The sequence below is a fragment of the Wolffia australiana genome, chromosome 7 (genome assembly GCF_029677425.1).
Source record: "Wolffia australiana isolate 7733 chromosome 7, ASM2967742v1".
NCBI lineage: Eukaryota > Viridiplantae > Streptophyta > Magnoliopsida > Alismatales > Araceae > Wolffia > Wolffia australiana.
This window is the reverse complement of record NC_135841.1, coordinates 1,988,564-2,002,308: the sequence shown is the minus strand read 5'-3', so window position 1 is coordinate 2,002,308 and position 13,745 is coordinate 1,988,564.

The window sequence follows — 13,745 nt, the reverse complement described above, 5'->3', positions numbered from 1 at the left end:
ATTGTAGAATGATTCCATAACAATACACTTACATTGCACATATCCTTGAACTTCATTCTAGACATCCCACATGCACATTACTGAATACGATATATACCAGTGAATTAATCCACGACACATATTAGCATGCTGGACATATAATCCATCACATATTATGGTGGTTTCTAATCTTGGAACACACATCATGAACATTTCAGTTCTTAGGATATTCGAGGACATTGAAATATTTAAATAGAAAAATAGTTATGACTGCTAGGTAACACATCAATTATTGAGGTACTCTCAGGAATTTTAAATGCTTAGTTGCATTAAAATGATCAAATATATGTGTTACAAGGCCTAGAATGATTAAATATATTTTAAGAATGACATTGTCATTTTATTAATTTAATATTTTATATATTTTCCAACAACATATTCATAAAGATAATACTTTTTAAGGATATATTTAGTATATATTTTTGAGATAGTATTGATACAGATATTTTTTAAAGTCATACTATAGCTTCTCAAAATTACTTAAAGGTTTTATTTCGTTCTAAATGGTTTTCCCAGTATTAATCATGTATTGCCAAGTTCTGCCATCTAATAGTTAATTTGAACACTAGTTATTAGCTTATACCATGATTAGTGCAGCCAATCATTGTGAAAAAATAACATTATGGCATCACAACTTGTGATCCCATAAAGTACCAATCACAAGTTAAAAAAATTGTGTATGGGGACACATGGCATCAAGAGAAAATCTGAGATTGAAATTATAAGAAATGCAATTTGAAAGTAGAGACAAGTTGTGGTACAAAAACTTTTTGGATTAAAATAACAATAAATGTTGTATGAAGCCTAAAAATGTACATACATGTGGCCTTGCTTCATTGGTTGAGAAGAGAAAATGTGTTGACATAGCTATGTTACCACATTGTGCATTAAATATTGATTTAAAGCATATTTTTTCATCATTTCAAAAACACATGTCAAGCCACAAAAAAATGATCAAGTAGGATATAAAAATTAAGGCCAATCATGGGTGATTTTTTAAAATATGAGAAATCTTGGATCATTTTGAGGATTTGTGATATGTGAGCTATTAGTTTCAGTGGCTAAAGAACAAATTAAGAGGGGGGTTGAATAAAGTTCTCTAGCTATATTATATTTTTTCTTATTAAGAAACCCAGGATTTCTATATAGGACATGAGGTAGAAGAAATGGGATACCAATTATTCTTTTAGATAACTTAGGCTAATCCTTAATGCTATTCGAGGGTGTTTGTCTTGAGGTGATGATGTGTCCTAATTGTGTTTGTGTGATTGGCCCCTTATGTAGGTAAATTATGTGTGTAATTGTAATGTCGTTGTAATTTTAATTTTCCTAAATCAAATAAATTTGATAAAATATATAAAACTAACTCAGACATATTGTTAGAGCAAGATCGTCTCCACAGGGACTGGCCTTTAGATGTGAACATAATAGTTGAGTTATAGTAATGAGATGTAAGTGTTCAATTAATAAGAATCATTATTGTAATAAGAGGTGAAAGGAAAAATGAGTAGGTTTTGATTGATAGGGAGAGAGAGTATTTAATTACGTGTAGATAAGTGAGCCAGAGAAGTATTTATATACGTTAAGAATTTAAGATTAAGTTTAAGAGAGATATGGAGAGAAGAAGGAATTATCTAATTTATAATATAACTAAGTAGCTAGATAGGAAGAGAGAGAGAGAGAGAGATTAAGAGCAAATAAAGAGACTAAGAAGAGTAATAAGAATGACTATTTATGATTAATAATGTAATTATATTGGTCGGCTATGACTTATACAGGTTTAGTAGTTAACTATATAGTTATATATATGTATTTATATTTTTATATTTTTTTATAGTAAAAAATTGGGAGAAGGGTATTTCTATTGACACTCGAGAGGTGTTCAACAGAATCCCCGAAAGAGACCGAAATACATTCGACTATATATGTTTGAACGATAGAAGATATATATATATATATTTAGATATATATATGTTTGTGCAAGGAGAAATCAGAGTGCCTTAGGTAAATCGAGTAATATCTCCGAATGCACACTAGGTGCTCGATGAAATGCTTGAATAAAATCACGGCATTAACTTTTGATAAAACCGAACTAGTTTGGTGATTGAAAGAACTTGAATCAAATCTATGATGTCTTTCTACACAATTGCAATAATAAAGAGCTTAAAATTTACCAGATTCCACCTAGAATCAAGGAACGGGGGTGGAGATGCCAATCGCCAACCCCTAACTTTGGTGTACTTCTTCCCCCTTTACTCTCCCCCCTACTGGCATAGAATCCTCACTCCCTTGCTCTTCCTTGAAGCCTTCCCGAGTTCCTGCCACCAAGAAAGAACTGTCACGACTTCGCTGAGCTCTCTGATCTCTGAAATGGGACCTCCGCCATCTGCCTTCTTCCAAGGACAAGAGATGTCATTAGACTAGTCGAATTCTCCCTTTACGCTGTCGAGAGAGAGGTTCTCTCGACCCCTTAAGTGTTCGAATTTGATCCAACCTTCAGCAGTCGCTCTCCAGGGGTGTTGGATCAACCTGTGGCCCCCTTGTTGACGGTCTCCACCAGCCGGCCAATGAGGACGGTGGTTGGGGGGCGGAGAAAGATGGTATTGCCCCCCCAGCTATTCAATCTCCCCTTAAGAAGGTTCAACGGCTGTGATTAAATCACATCTGTAGACCCATTTTCAATCGATCTATCCCCTTTGGCCACGTTAGCTGCCTTGTCACCTTACCTCTTCATCCTTCTTCCTCGTGATTTGCTTGTTCGTGTGGTCCCTCGTCTGCATCAGCACCCTTCGACCAATCAGAAGTCTACAATTGATAGAAAATATTTAAAATTTGTGTGAATTAAATCTCACCATCTGATCTTCTTTAAGAAGATTGGACGGTTGAGATTAGATCAAAATCTTTAAGAAAGCCCATTATGACTCGGGCTTTGGGCCAAGTCGGCTCGAGGCCCGTTCAATATTTCTTGTATTGTTCTTAAGATCGCGACATGTTGGCTTGCGATCAGTCTTATCAGCGTGGCCCGGTGCAGAGTTGAAAGAGGTAGTCAACTGCAATCCCATATTGAAAGTTTTTGGAAAGCGTTATTCTATAAAAATTCCCTCTCTCATGCATGCACATGCTTCTCCATGGGCCTCCGTGGGCCTGGTGTTGGGCCTCTATGGGTCCTATATGTGGAATTTGTGTGCCAGAAGTTAGGCTCTTTGTGCGACGGTGCTTGTCAGCTGCTGGTCGGCTTGAGCGTTGTGCGCTCACTATCTCGCAACTGGCTTGAGTGTCGCTGGCTTGTCCTTAGCTGGTCACCCAAAAACCATTATATATATTCATTGAATCTACTTAAAGTTTAAGGCCATTGTAATTTCAAAATATTTTATAAATGGGATAAAAAATGGCCTTCAAGCGCTAGATAGGATTTTAGTGAGAAAATGGCCATATTGAAGATTTAAGAAATAATTCATGGAGGGAAAATTTATAGTAAAATAAAGACATGATGCATATAATAATTCTATAATTTGTATATTTTTACTAATAAAAATCCCTTTATCAGCCCCCAAGCAAATCACTTCAAAATAGGGTCATACAAGGATACCAAAAAAAGGAAAAAATCAGTGAAACCTCACTAGGAAAAAGTCGGTGTCGTCCTCGACCCCCAAAGTCTTCCATGGAGCAATGACGCTTGACTTCAACTTAGCCCCTGAAGCCTTATCTACTTTGGGCCCCAAAGCCTCCTTCTTATGGCCCCAAAAGTCTTCTTCTCATGGTCCCTAAAGCCTTAACCTAAATGATCATAAATCCCTAAATAGAACAATCTATTTCTGAATAGTATGTATTTCTCCTCATCAACAATTGGTATATAATCACTTCTTAATTAGTGTTCATGACAAGGCTTAATTTAATATATTCAAGCATAAATATTTTTAGATAAGAAATTTATTGCTTCAGAGATATAAACTTGCAATTATTATCTATCTTCTTCATTCCTTCATATGTATTTATTACTTCCCTGAAAAAATACCTCACTATTTGTAGTCACTCTTTCCTTTAGTCCTCTTCCCTCCACGTTTCTCTTTGGATGATATTCATTGATTGATGTTTGACCTTTGTTACTCAAAAATCAAATATCTACTTCATTCCTGAATTAAATGAGATGATTCTAACTCTTATGGTTTTTTTATCATGATCACAAATAACTGTTATCTCAGAAAAATACTCAAAATCAAATCAAATAAATCTCCACAGATCAATATTTCCATGTTCTTAGTCAACCATCTGATTCCTACACGTCCAAGTTCAAGCTGTTGTAACTCTTTCAAAACTCAACCAAAAGATGCAATTCTAAATTCTATAGATTTCTATGAATGTTAGAAACTAGCTACAAGTTTAAACAAATCTCTAAATCAATTTAACACTTATGTTAAAGATGTCTAACTTATCACAAGTGTCCAGGATGCCCAAAATTCAGAGGCCAGCCTTCTTTCATTTTAAGTTCTATGGACTTGGATTGATGTTAGCAACAAATCTCCTCTTGAAGAAGTGGTGAAAAATGGGTTGGAACTTACTTCAGGGAGTGAAATATTTCTCTAGCTTTTGGATTGTGGTTTTCAAAGATCAAGGAGAAGGGGGAGTTCAAATTAGGGTTCACAATTTTATATATTGACTACAAAGAAATCATTCTCTTTGTTGAGTGCAGAAATGTATCATACCTTTCTATCCAAATCAAATTAATAAAAAAAATTGATTTTCAAGAATTCAATAGTATTATGTATTGGTTAATGTTAGACTATCTGAAACAGTAATCCTAGGAATTTCAGATTTTTATATTTACTATTTTTTCATAAGTTAAAAACACATCTCAAGTGTTAAGTGTAAAAGCTAGCTGTTATGCCAACGATTTCAGCTTTAAAATAAAATCATAATTTTACATATGTTTACTACAAAATTTTACTCGAGATATCTGATGGACAGAGTGGATATTTCTAGAGGCTGCACACTTGAGCAGCTCGACTCGTCTCGCTCGGGGCCCAAAAAATCATGAATGCAATCCTTGCACAGGTTCTTCATCTCATGATTTAATGATGCCGTTCGAGTCTGTTTAAGTCTTCCACTATAGAATGTTTTGATTTCTTCATCCATATCAAGGCACGTAGAACCCAACAATATCACCACTGGATATTAATATAATAATAATCTTTATTAAACCATCAGTAAGTAGGAATTTGACAAAGTTATTAAACCATTCAAATGAGATCACATCTGGACTGCTATTTGAAAAGTGTTAGAGAATATGTTTATCTTCATCCCATAGAAAATCAAAGTCCTAAATAAGTGATTTGACTTGTTCAACATATGGTCAAACTAAGTGGCCTTCTAATATAACTAAGAGTGTTATTTGGTCTTCACTTACAATTACACAATTAGTTGACTGAGGACCTATTGTGCTCGATCACAAACCCTTTTAAGGCACACATTACTTTCAAAGTTCATCAAAATACATATTAAAGCACTTAACTGAAATGCCCTTAAAGCTTTATCTTCTCTAGCAATTTAACAAATGGATCGATAGAGGAGAGAGAAAATTCAGTGGCTTAGAATCATCCAACGTTAAAATGAAATATCTAGGGATCCAAGAATTTTGAACCCAAAATTTTAGGGAAAACTCATTTCTTTCCTCTAGCCATCTCTACCCATGTTTCTATAAATAGGAGTTCATATTCAGGAGAAATTTAGCTTATTACAACTAGAATGGTGAGAAGGTCATGTTGGATATTGTTCAATCAAAAGATAAATAAATATGATAGGGACTTTGCAGCTTGAGACGACTCATTTGAGAAACCGAACAATATCAGACTTGACTTTTTTATCATCCATTTTAAAGGTTCGATTTTTTTAGTTTTAAAAGCTTCACTTGATTCTAAATTCTTGTGTCTTGTGAATAATGTCTCAGACAATTACTTGCGGCTAAACCAATTATTGAGGCCAATATTTATTTATTTTAAGGAAATTCTAGATATCTTTTTCATTTTCTCAATCTATCTTGAAAAATATACAGGTGGATTTCCTAAGCATGTGATCTCACTGAACGCCAAACTTAAGAAAATGAAGAGAAGAGAGGGGAGGAATCTCATGAATGACACACATGTATGGAAAAAATGGCTATCATTTCTATTTATAGACTTTCACAGAAGTTCTGATCCTTAATAATATTTCAACCATTGGGTTGCCGAGCTACACATCATGTTCAATAAGATACAAAGGGCTATGCCAACTCTCTTATGAAACCCATACCATCATCATTTATTATGCATGTATAATCCTTCATCTGGGCAAGATTTCCAAATGAATTAGGGTATAGTTAAATACCAAACCCTAAATGGTGATTGTAGCCAGTACTGATGTGTAATGAAATCATTGAAGAATATTTTCTTTACTATTTACACCACTTTGGTCATGGGTTTAACTACATTTTATTTCTTGATTCTATGTAGCTTCAAAGGTGGATGATCCCATCTTGACCACACACTCACCTTTGTAGATGTTGTTGTATCCAATATAGAATTTATTTGAATCTCATGGTGATCAACTTATAATTCATTGTCAACCTTCCATCCACAATGTGTCTATGGGTTCTTGAGTGTAGCAACCCATGGCACAAGTGTGATATGAATCAACCGGATTGGCGTTAGTCATAATACAATTGAGGGATTCTTATAAATTAATTTGTTAAAAAAATTTCCCACAAAGCACCCACTATTTTTCCTTACTATTTTCACACATATTGTTATGTGATCCATCATAACAATTAAATGAATTGAACTACAAAATGAATCTCACGTTTATCAACTTATAATTCATTGTCAACCTTCCATCCACAATGTGTCTATGGTGTCTTGAGTGTAGCAACCCATGGCACAATTGTGATATGAATCAACCGGATTGACGTTAGTCATAATACCATCGAGGGATTCTTATAAATTAATTTGGTAAAAATTTTCCCCATAAGCACCCACTATTTGTTCTTACTATTTTCACACATATTGTTATGTGATCCATCATGCTAATTAAATGTATTGAACTAGAAAATGATACTTTATAGATATTTTGATGTCCTTTTTTAGTATCCATCAAATAGACATTTGGTTATCAGGATTTGATTCTATGTTTTCAAATCTTTTTTATGTTTCAAAATATGGGAATAAGTTCAATTTGATGTGTAAAACAATGGACAATAATATTACCTTTTGGGAAACTTGCTCCATCCTTGACTTGCTCCTTGGGATAGTATGTTCAAGCCGTTCACATGCCCAACTTCTAGATGTATCTACACAGTCAATGCGATGTTGGATCTCCTCTTCTTCTTATCCAAATATTAGTGACAATCTAGTTGATATTCTCACTATCGAGATATTCTTTGGACCAAGTGTCGTGAAGGAGAAAGAAGAAAGTGGGGGGGGGGGCCATGTTTGGTTAGGATGGACATCCAAAATCGGTGCCCCTCTATCAAAACTTCTTTATGGCACTTTTCATAAAAGCCCTTATAACTCTAGTATAACCACCAGCAGTCATTAATCTTATGCATGTGACTCTCTAAATGGCCCAATAATAGTTGTTGAACAACATTATTCATTAACTATATTAATGTATAGATTAATTGATCAATGACTGATCTAACTAAATAAACAGGTCAAGTTTCCAGCACGAGGGGTGCCAAGCTAAACCTCTTTCTCTTGAAGATATAAATTGGTAATTAAAATCTCTCATGGAATATTATTGTCATCAGCTACCATATTTCTATAGGCCTTCATCTACACGAGACTCTCAAATGACATAGGGTATGGTTCATCGTTAAACCCTAACTCATCATTTAGTTAGTATAGATGTGTAACAAGTATCATTAGTGAACTTCTTCTCTAATATCCCCATGACCCTATCCAGTAATTTAATGCATCTTCCTCCTCAAGTCAATCTCATCTTATACCAACTTGTTTATCTTAGTCAAAACATAGTCCTTGATGCACAAGATGCCATTTGGTGTCTTAGATCAACGCACCATGTATAGAATCATGACATGAATCAAAATTATTAACATCAAGGTATAATAGAATTCAAGGATTCATACAAACCATTTTAGTGAACTTTCTCTCTAAAGAGCACCCACTATCTGCCAATAGTGTCTCCATAGTAATGGCCACAATATCAACCATACTTATTTTAGAATTTGGATCATATAATATTATTCTCTAGTTTGATGTCTATCTCGAGTATCCATCAAATAGGAATATTTAGAATACTTAAAGGATAGTGATCACTACACTATGATTGAATCAGAATACACTAAGTCATTGCATACATTAAAGGACTTCATTATAAAATTCACACATGAATAATAATGAATCAATATTTAGTTTAATAAAATTAAACATGCTATTGAAGTGTGTTGTCTTGGCAAACATATAATATCCATTGCATCACCAAATCTGATGACAATCATATGTAATTACTTTCAAGATGCCATTATCACTAATCTGAAGTGGGACGCTATGGGATAATTTATTGGAATCTTGACTCTGATATGCATTACTAGGGATTTATCTAGTAATTTTAATATGTTGACAGTGGCTAAGGTTCTCTGTGCCTTATACTTTCTAAAGATAGATCTTGATGATGTGAACATATTATATTCAGAAGACATGTCAACGATGAACACATTATATTCAGAAGATACATTAACATGATCCACACATGATCCAAATTTTGAATTGAAAAAGGATCTGAAAACCAAAAACATCACTGTTGCATCAAATAGAATCTATGATTTCTTAGTTTATCGAGTGGGCATCTTCAAACTGTTCAAATGTTTAGCCTCTAGACGTATACAAATGATCTTCAAAGTGCGTAATCTCCTTTTATTTCTACAAACTAGGCTAGAAAAAGTCTTATCTCTTCTCATATGGTATCTACTAGAAGTAACACTCGAGGAAGTGGCACAAAAGGAAGAGGGAGGACAAATGAGGGTATCAAATGAGGGTTCCCCCTATTTGTATTGTTTGGGGATATTTTCATGAAAATTCGTGAACTTTGAGTATATCCACCAATCTTTAAAAAACCTTGTGCGTGTGACCCTCTAAAGTCATCTATCAAACTAGTTAATAACTTCAATGGTCCAGTAACCTTTAGGACCTTATTAATTAACTACATATCATAGAGATTATTTCATCAATGATAAATTGGTTAAGTTTCCAGCCCGTGGGGTGCCAAGCTACTCCTCGTGTCCTAGAATATACAAAGAAGTATGCATAACTCTCCTATGGAACCGTTACAATCATTTATTACTATGTAGGTATAATCTCTATGACTCACAAAACTCTTGAATAACTTGGGTGCGATTAATCTTGAAACCCTAATGGGTCATTGTAGTTAGTACTGATGTATGGAAAAATCAGAAGAGAATACTCCCATATTTCCACTACCCCAGATTATGGTTGAACTACATCATCATCTTTGAGTCAATCTCCTCTAGTACCAAGGGCAGATGATCCCATCTTGATCACAAAATCCATCTTTGTGGACTTGTTGCTGCATTCGAGCTAGAAAAGTTTAGAATCCCCTAATTGGAGACTCGTACATTTAGAAACCCCTAATTAGAGACTCATACAACCATCCATCAACAAGGACCACTTATAGAACCATGACATGAATCAACCGGATTTACGATAAGTATAATACCATCTATGGAATCATATATCAATTTAATGAACTCTTTCCCTAAAGAGCACCCACTGTCTATCTAGATATTTTAATATCTCCACACTAATGGCTGTTCTATCTAGATATTTGGATGTCTTTCTTAAGTATCTGTCAAATAGGAATGTTAAGAACACATGTTTAAAGGCTGGTGATCTCAATATTATAATTTAATCATAATTAAGTTAGTCATTGCATGCATTCATTGACTTTAATTCTGAGCATCACACATGCATTATAATGAATATAACATTGTATAAATGAATATGGAACGAGACAAGAAATGTGTGATTGGCTTGTACTTTGCATATACATCAAACTCTTTGATCATACTCAAATTTTTGCCAGAGTCCAACATCTGATTAGGAGTTCAGATCTTAATCAGGTTATGATTGGGATCTGATCCTAATCAAATATGTAGTTTAGAAGTTTTATTTGACCAAAATCCAATCTTTCTAAGTGTTAAATTTTAACAAGAGTCAATTTCTTATCATGTATTTGATTTTATCCCATATGCCTACTTCTTGATTTATTTTTTTGTGTCGTGATGTTTCTTTTCATAAGTAATGAAGAATGTACCTTTTAGTGCATGGTGTTTTGCTGCTAATGCATCACTAATTAAAGGTTGCTCACTATTAATGATATCATTCAGTTCATCATGTCCTTTATGATGAACATAATTCAAATGTCTCCAAAAGTCATTAGTGTTCCATTGATCATCATTTTATCATTCATTCTTACTCACTCACTTTGTTATTCTTTCTTGCTTTCTCACTCTGTTGGTCTGTTATTCTTTATTGCTTCATCACTCCCTCTGTCGGTTATTCTTTCTTGCTCTCTAGCTCATTCATTCCTTCTCACTCTCTCATTACCTCCCTCCATCACTCTCTCACTCTCTCATTCCCTCCCTCTACCACTCTCTCACTCTCTCATTCATTCTTAAAATCTCTCCCTCTCTAACTCAAGAATTATCTCACTCTTCTCACTTTCTTTCTCATTCTCTAGCTCTCTGATTTATTCCCACTCTCTCATTCTCTCCATGTCTCACTCTCTCACTCTCTCCCTCTCTCACTTTCTCACTTTTTAACTCTCTCACTCTCCCACTCCCTCACTCTCTCATTACTTCAACCTTCCCTCCCTCTCTCTCCCTCTCTCACTATTCTAGCTTTCTTTCTTACTCTCTAGCACTCTTATTTATTACCACTCTCTCATCCTCTTCCTCTCTCAATTTCCCCTCTCTCACTCCCACTATATCACTCTCTCACTCTCATTCATTCTCACACTCACACTCCCTCCCTTTTTCATTCTTGTTGGGTTCTATGGCCTCGACCTGGATAAAAAACTCAAAATCATTCGCATCATAAGGCTTAAACGAAATCGTAAATACGTCATTAAAAACAATGAAATGAATCACATGTGCACGGATCACATCCGTGATTTCTTGGATCCTCGAGTGAGATGAGTCGAGCTTCTCATGTGTGCAGCTTGATGTATCACACAGTCCATGGCACATCGAATCTCCTCCTTCATCTTGGCAATCTCCGTTCACCCTTTTTCATTGTCGTTGTATTGTCTCAATCGCATCAAGAATGTAGAGGAGCTATGGGGAGAAGGGAGAAGACAAGGAAGGCCCCTGAACAATTCTAGGTGAATTTTTTTCAGGGCTTTCCCTTATTTATACTAAGTGGGTATTTTTCATAAAAATATCTAAACTTTAATTATATCTTCTGAAGTCCAAAAAGACCATTTGTGTGTGACCCTCTATGCCCATATATCATTCTAGTTAATGACTCCATTTGCCCAATAACCTTCATTTTCCTTCCAAAGAAATTAAATATGTCATCATATAGATTAATAAGTGTAAGATCGCTTGAACCCACTCATTTGGTTGAGTCTCCAGTCAGTGGGGTGCCAAGCTACACCTCGTGCTCTAGAAGATACAAATGAGTGTGTATCGACTCATTCATGGAACATGTTCATCATTAGTTCGTGTGTACGTATAGTCCCTCATCCACTTGACACTCCATGGACAACTTAGGGTATGGTCAATTGTCAAACCCGAATTGGTCATCCAAGTTAGTATTGATGTGTTCTGAAATCATTAGAGAACTCTTCTTCGATATTTCATTACCTTGGACAAGGACTTCATAGCATCATCTTCCTCGATGTATCTCTTCTTTTACTGAGGATGGACAATCTCGTCTTGACAACTCAATCATATTTGTGAACTTGTTGATGCACCTGAACTAATACTGTTTATAATCTCATGATTAGAGACTTGGTCACAGTCAAAGTACAACTATAAGTCCACAAGATGTCATTGGTGTCTCTTTTTTAAGGACCACTTACACAACTGTGATGTGAACCAACCTGATTGATAGTTTGGTATAATACCCTTCAGGTATTTGTATGTATCAATTCAGTGATCTCTTTCCACCAAACAACACCTACTATCTATCTTTAGTGTTTCCACACTAATGGCTACGACACCGGCCATACTTATCATATAAGTGAGGCTAGTTAATGTTATTTTATCACGATGCTTCGATGTCATTCTTGAGTATCCTTCAAATAGGAATATTTAGAACACATACTAAAAAACTAGTGATTTACTTATGATGATCTCATCATACTTCATTAAGTCTGATCATATATTCATCGTCTTCGTTATAAGCATCACACATGCACTATAATGAATATGTTCTATTAAAGAACATGGATCAAGATAAGGAATATGAGATTGGCTTCCCTGCTACATATATTTCCAGCAATTCTCTCCCTCTCTTTATCTCTGCCTCTCTCTCTATTCTCACTTTCATGCTCACTCTCGCACTCGTTCTGTCATATTCTCAGTCACACTCTCTCCTTCTCCCTCATCTCACTTTCATGCTCACTCTCAGACTCTCTCCCTCATTCTCTCATATTCTTAGTCACGCTCTCTCCCTCTCCCTCATCTCACTTTCATGATCACTCTCACACTCTCCCTCATTCTCTCATATTCTCCCACTCTCACTCCTCACGCAGTCTCTCTTGTCGCTATATTCTTCACTCTCTCGCTCCTCACGCAGTCTCTCTTGTCGCTATATTCTTCACTCTCTCACTATTCTTTTTATTCACAAGAATAAATGGTTTACATTATATGGATTATTTGACTATTAAGGACACCGATAAATGATTTAAAATTCTAGCCAACTTTCCCTATAAGAGGTAGAGATGGTCTTGCAGTCCGGTCAGAAAATTCGCTCACATGTGGAAATGTTTCGGTCGCACAAGAAGAGGTGTCCAATGTCAGGTGCTAGATTGTGTGAAAATTCACACAAATTTACACTATGGGAGGTCCATTACAGTGACTTTAATAATATTTCTTACAACTAAAATAACATTACAGTGAAAAATGTTTATTGAGGTAATAAAATAACTATTGGAGTGAAATTAATTTCATAATTATTGGATTTCACCACTACGTATATAGTAATCATAGTATTATCCAAACTTGGGGGCATGTTTAATAGTAGAGTGACGTTATTTAACATCACATCACCAAATCCTTGATAATTATTGGATCCCACCACAACATAGACTATAATTAAAATTTTAGTCAAACTTATGGGCAGTATGAAAAATACTTTAAGAACACTAGGATTAAAGTGGGCAAGAGTATTTTATGAAATATTTATGAGTCACACAATATATTTATAACTGTTAGCTTTCAGCACTATGTATTTAAAAATTACAATATTATCCCAACTTGGGGGCATGTTTAATAGTAGAGTGACATTATTTAACATTGTGATTACATTGAATGATTGGATTCCACCACTACATAGATAATAATTAAAATGTTAGACAAACTTAGGGGAATTACGATAAATACTTTAAGAACACTACAATTAACATGGGCATGAGTATTTTATAAAATATTTATGAGTCACAAATTATATTTATAACTGTTAGATTGCTCATCA